The sequence below is a fragment of the Terrapene carolina genome, unplaced genomic scaffold (assembly GCF_002925995.2).
Source record: "Terrapene carolina triunguis isolate 2854851 unplaced genomic scaffold, T_m_triunguis-2.0 Scaffold926, whole genome shotgun sequence".
Lineage (NCBI taxonomy): Eukaryota > Metazoa > Chordata > Testudines > Emydidae > Terrapene > Terrapene triunguis.
The window spans coordinates 42466-49207 of record NW_020665277.1 but is presented as its reverse complement, the minus strand read 5'-3'; positions in this window follow the sequence as shown (position 1 = coordinate 49207).

The following is a 6742-nucleotide window of genomic DNA, read 5'->3' as shown; positions in this document are numbered from 1 at the left end:
CCAGTTTCCAGCATATGCAAATCAACATCTGGGTTATGTGCACCCTTTAATTTTGCTCTGACTTTGCTTTTTGCTTATCCATTTGCAGGGGATCAGAAAACGAAACACCTAGGGCCAGCCATAGGAATGAACCACTATTTAAACACTTCTTTCTTGGTTGTGGTATCACTAGCTGGACATCTCAACTAAATCTAGTTGTAAAATTTGATGTGAGGTGCTCTAACTAGCACACACATTAGTAAATGCAACAATATCTGTGGGACGTTGCACTCCATATGTTTTATGGAAATATGCTTATGCGTGTAAATATAATGTAACTGGAATATGCTGTATGCAAAAGGCCTTTTGTAAGGTATCATTACAAAGCTTATAATCTACTGAGTACGTTCATCCTATTTGTATGAATGTATCATTCTTGTATCTGAAGCTAGAAATATGAAGTATTACTCTGAAGTCCTATTGTAACTATGCAAAGTGTGGGCCATTAATGGTGGCTTGGAATCTTGATGGCTCCCATTAACTGGGACAACTGGTTGTGAATAGCTCTGTTTTCTCGCAAACCTTCCTGGGTACTGCAGGCCAGCCCTGAAAGACTGGAGAATAAGGTCTTACAGTGACATGTGATCATGTCACCTGCAAGTGAAATCCATCTTAAACTGGTGCTTTTCCATTTTGAAGGAGGGGTGGGTGCCCAGAGAGACAAAAGATTACCGCCTTGTGCCAAAGCTATAAAAGGGGGTGGAACAGAACAAAGGGGGCTCCCAGTCATGTGAAATCCCCTGCTTTTCACCTAAGATGCCTGCTGGAACTAACAAGGTCTGTACCATGGGAAAGGATTGGGTCCAGACTAGGAAGGAGTCTAGTCTGTGAAGCTTATTGGAACATCTCTGCGGGTGAGATTCACCTGTATTCAGTTTCTTAATGGATTATGCTTAGACTTGTGTGTTTTGTTTTATTTTGCTTGTTAACTTACTTTGTTCTGTTATTACTTTAAACCACTTAAATCCTACTTTTTATACTTAATAAAATCACTTTTGTTTATTAATTAACCCAGAGTAAGTGATTAATACCTGGGGTAGCAAACAGTTGTGCATCTCTCTGTATCAGTGTTATAGAGGGCAGACAGTTTATGAGTTTACCCTGTATCAGCTTTATACAGAATAAAAGGGATTTATTTGGGGTTTGGATCCCATTGGGAGCTGGGTGCTGGAGACAGGAGTACTTGCTGAGGTGTTTTCAGTTAAGTTTGCAGCTTTGGTGGCATGGTTCAGACCCTGGGTCTGTGTTGCAGCAGGCTTGCGTGTCTGGCTCAACAAGACAGGGTTCTGGAGACCCAAGTTGTCATGGAAGACGGGCTCAGAGGTAGTTTCAGGACATCAGGTGACAGTCCCAAGGGGGTCTCTATGACCGAACCCGTCACAACCTGTAGGTCAGATTTTCACCAGACACTGAGTGCAGTGTAGAGACTACAGACTGTTACCACTATTACTAATTATATTGCAAAACATAAGCCAAAACACATCAGTTGAGGAAGCAAAATACTTGTTGAAAGAAAAACCCTGTGATCAAGCACTGGCCAATTATTTGACCTACTAAGCATGGGAGAATTAGCTGCAATGAGCATTAAAAATGATATTTATAGAGGGAAACAAAATTGCAGCACCATAAGATATTCAAAAATAATTGTTTGGGTAATCTGAAAATTCTATATATTTGTATGTGTGTATTTCTGCAAGGCTTCCAGGTACAATTCAAAAAGGAAATGGAGAATAAATGCATCCCCGATATAATTTTAGCTATAATTTCAGTGTAGTAATTTCTAGGCAAACAGAAGAATTCCTCTGCTATTGTAAAGGCTTCAAGAAATCACTCAACTAATAGCATGTAGAGTTAAATCCTATTATAGGATTTAATTTGAAAGGAAGGTGGTATGATGATTTCAGGAAACACATCTAGCCAGTAAAAATAATTCAGAGTGAAACAGTCTCTTTTTCATAGCAGGAAGACAAACGCTTGTCACATGTAGCACCTTTCTTCATGAGGGATCTTAACATGCTTTAGAAATTATATTAAATGGACACACCATTACCATATAGAACATTAAGAATTCTAATGACATGTCGACACCTCTAGAGTGGAAGGCAGCAATGGATACACCAGGCTTCAAAGAGGGAAGAGAGAGAGAGAGAAGGTGGCTGTGCTGACCAAAACCAGGGCAAGGAGCTCTAGGAAAGCATTTGAGCTACCAGGCTACATGGTTTATACATCTGGTTTGGTTGTTTTGAGTTAACTGCATGGCAGGAAGGTGCCTGTACAGACCTTTGTCAGATGAGTGTCCGTTCAGATCAAACCCAACCTAGAGAGGGGGATTTCTGTGGTTATACATGAGTCTCAGGTGCACTTTCCCTTGCTGGCCCTGCAACAAATACTACTCAGTAAAACTGACTATTCCCAGGAAAGCAGTTTATAACCTGCAGTGGGGTTGGGTTCATTGCCGGTGCCCATTGAAACGCAACACAAACATTAATAGACTTATCCCTGCACCTCCACAGAAGGCAGGTACGTTGGTCTTATATCCAGGTTAGAAACTGAGGCACAGAAAGATTCAGACTTACTCAAGTCCACATGGTGAGTCTGTTGGAGAACTGACAGCAGAGTGGTAAGAAACACTCATCTCCTGACTCCCAGTCCACTGCCTGAATCACAAAGCCATCCTTCTCCCCACGGCACTCCAGGGGTCTATCTTGTGTCATCCTTCTCTTTGGGGAATCTGTATGTCCGTCTCCTAGGAGATACAGGTTTCAAATTAACTAATTATTTAAATACCTCAATAAAAGGAACAGTGCTTTAACTCAAGGGAAAACGTCAATAAAGGCTTTGAGTAAATCAGTTTCTATGCATCTCCTTGACTTTGTGTCTTTCTGGGAAAGAGTTTAGGTTTTAAAGTCAAAAAGGACCATTCTGACCATTCAGCATCACTTCTAACACAGGCTACAGAACCTCATCCAAAATGTTTGCATCAAGCGCATAACTTCTATTTGAGCTACAGCATCTCTTAAGAAAGTTGTCCAGTCTTGATATTGAAAAAATGTTAGGTGATGGAGAATCTGCCACATCCATAAGTAGATTGAGGGTAAATAACCAGTGGACCAGTTAAATATTTACACCTTATTTCTATTCTGAATTTAGCCTTATCTCATGTCCAGCTTCCCACTTGTCCTTCTCAGAAGCCACTAAGCTTCCCATTAGTCTCTTCACTTTGTAGTTATTTCCAAACAGAAGTATTTTTATTAAAAAAAAACAAAAACGGATCATGTGCATAACAGTGCCCCTTAGACATTACACAGAGGGATAAGCATTGATAAACAATGGTGTTTGGCAGCACATTTGTTTATTTGTTTTAAGTGTCAGACTGCCCAGGTAATTTTGAACACTTTGGTACAACCCTGGTTAGAACCTAATAGATCAAAGGTGGCACAATTAAAAGTGATCAGTCTCATTAAACAACCATTCTGTGTACCACATTCAGCCCTTGGACTAGCGAGAGATTCATCACTGTAAAAGAAAGTTCCCTCTTCGATGGAAAAACAAGCAACAAATAACTATGTAGCCATCTAGTTTAACTCAGAGGAAATTTAAACAAAGACACAAATGAGGGACATTTGCAACATGGTCCACAGGGGCTAAATGCAACTCCCCTTGACAACCATGGGAGAGCATGTAGCAGCCTACTCAACTTGTTAAAAATACAGCTCAGTTTGGCACCTTAAGTGCTTTGTTTACCAGAGAAATAAGTCTGACCTTGTACCCATTGAAGTCAATAGCAAAAATACCTATGACTTCAGCAGAAGCAGTTCAGAGATAGGCATTTGGCAGGAGCTAGTACTGTGATCAAGGACTCCCCAGCAGGTTAATGAAGCAGACTCACTAGCTTAGCCTGGCAGAGAGTAATAATTGGCACACAAGGGGGTGTCTGTCCTTGGACTCCTACACAGAAAGTCACGGTGATGAAAGGAGGTTGCTTATAAAGAGAGTCCCTAAGTTCCTTCATTTAAACCTACCCATGTTCTGTAGAAAACGGGAATAATAAAAAGTGTCATGCAAGCACTGGCTAAGCTAACACTTGATCTTTGAGGCTTTTGTGTAGAGAAAAAACAAGTGCAAGGAATTTTTAAAAAAGCGGTTGCCAGAGCAAACCTTGGTTGGAAGGATCACGCTTTGAAAGGGAGAGCTAAGGGTTAACTCTACATAGCTTGGAGGTGACAGCTGATGTTCCAGACTAACAAATTGCATTTTGGTTTGTCTGCTGAAATTTATATCAAGGTCCAAGCCTGCGAATTGTTCTTGAGTGACTTAATTTTACCATCATACAGAGTCTTTCATCCAACTGGATCCAAAGTGATTACACAAACTAGACATGTAAGAATAATTTTGCCCTGAACCCCCAGCCCAGAGCAGCCATCTCTGGGAAGCAAAGTGATTCCTGTTAAACAGCACAGAGCAACTTTACATAATAAGTTTAGGGCAGGGACTGAAGACACCAGATTTAATGCTTTTAGTCTTGCACAAATGGCCACTAGCAGTGAAGATCTTGGCTTTACCTCTCATCTGAAACACAGCACCAGCCAGCATCATGCAAGGATTCATGGGCCACATCCAGAGGGAAGAGCACTAGCATTATTTCTTGCAGCAAATGATTTTTCCAGGTCCCCCATCCAAGTAATAACCCAGATCCAACACTGTGTAGTTGGTGAGATCTGACGAGCTCTTTAGTATCGGAGAATGCAATAAAATAATTGTGGCTAATATTGATTGCTAACTGTTGCATGTGTCCATCAAGTAATGGGTGCATACATTTTCCCAATAATCAACAATCTCCAAGATGAAATCGGAGTGCTATTCAGAAAGATACAGAGGACACAAGTAACATTAGATACTAAGGAATCTGTGAGCAAGATGTTTTTATACAAATGCAAGAGAGTCACATCTGACTTGGCAAGTTAGCCAGCGACAACCAAGCTGAGAACGTCTTTTATACATGCAAGTGAAATTTTCTTCATTAAAATTAGATGCATTTCACGTGATTTCCCAATTCTAAGTTGGTCCTGGGAGGTATAAGCCAAACCATGAACAGCAATTATAACCGTTGGGCTAGTTATGGCAACAGGTCTGTGTTGCTAAAACAAGTAGGGAGACGGACAGTGGAAACTCCCCAGAGAAGCTGCTAGTGACACTGTAGAGCCCTTTTGGAATCTTTGAAGGCAGCCCTAAAGGCTTCTGAGGAAATAGCTCTCAACCCCCTGCTGATTGCCATCCTCAGGGAGACGCTATTATACACCAAGGACTACATCCATTTAACACACACGAATCACACTGGAGCAACACCTTGTGCATGTTAATCTGTTGGCTATAACCACAAACTAGAGATCAAACCACCTCACTTGTACAATTAATACGTATTAAGTACTCAAGAAACTCAGGGGCAGTGGACGGGAGCACTTTCCTTACTTTTTTTGTGGAAATCTGGGTTCTAAAGCCAACCCACCCACCCCTCCCCCCAAAAAAAATCTCGTGTGTTTCATCCCAGTCCCCATTTATGCAATCCATCACAACACTACAAACATCAGCATGGCTGGTAGTTTCTCCAGAGAAGAGGCCCTGGATTAAAGAGGAGAGAGTGCTGGTAAGAATCCCATTCTTTGGGTAAAACAGGGAGTGGAAGGAGGGATTTACTGTTAAATAGAAGGGTGTGTTGTAGATAGAATTAAGGAGCACTGACACAGCCCCGCGGGAGCTCCTGCCAGGAACAGCAGGGGATTGAAGATACTGACAAAGCTATGGGGGGGAAGATTGCACTGTGCCTGCCTGTATGTGCCTCTGCTCAGTGCTATTCTTCCCTCCCTTTAAGCAGCACTAAATTGACTAGCCAACAAAAAGTAAAAGCCAGTTGTTGCTTAAGCAGCCGGAGTGAAATTCTATCGAGCCTCTCCTGCTCTGAGCGGAAACAGCATTTTGCCATGTTTTGTGCCAGGTGAAGCACATTTTCAAACTCTTGGTAAAAAGATACTGAAGACTTGAGTTACTTAGTACTCATACATTAGAGATGCTATTTGGGTTGCCTGAAATACTCAGAGTTGCTCAGCCTGATGTCGCTTGTCACTGAGTGTGCGAATACAGTTTTATTCCTTAGCCTGAGCCACTAGTCTTCACCCATGAAAGCTTATGTTCCAATACATCTGTTAGTCTTAAAGGTGCCACAGGACTCTCTGTTGCTTTTTACAGATCCAGACTAACACGGCTACCCCTCTGATACTAGTCTTGCAAGGTGGTTTAACTTGAGGAGAAGAAACTGATAGGAGTTGGATATAGTCTTTGGTCAAGTCCTGTTTACAAAGAACGTACACCAAATGCTTTCCCCCTGAACACAGTACAAACAGAAGGATGTTTCTCATTATTTCCAAGTCTGCCTCTCCAGGGTGTCCTCTGCCCAAGATGCTCGGTGTCTCAGCTCCTTATCACAGCCCTTTCTGCCTCTAACACATACAGCTTACTAAACACAGTCCCCTTCCCCTGCATTTGCAACCATTCCCAGGAGAAACCCTTCTTAATTTCCTGAGGTTACATTTTTATTTGATCTGGCCTTGCAATGTGGCCCATTGCCTTGGGCGGTAGTTTCTGTTGTTTCCAGCTACCTCACTACATAAAAGAAGCATTTAATTGTTCCTACCATTTAGCCTGAAAA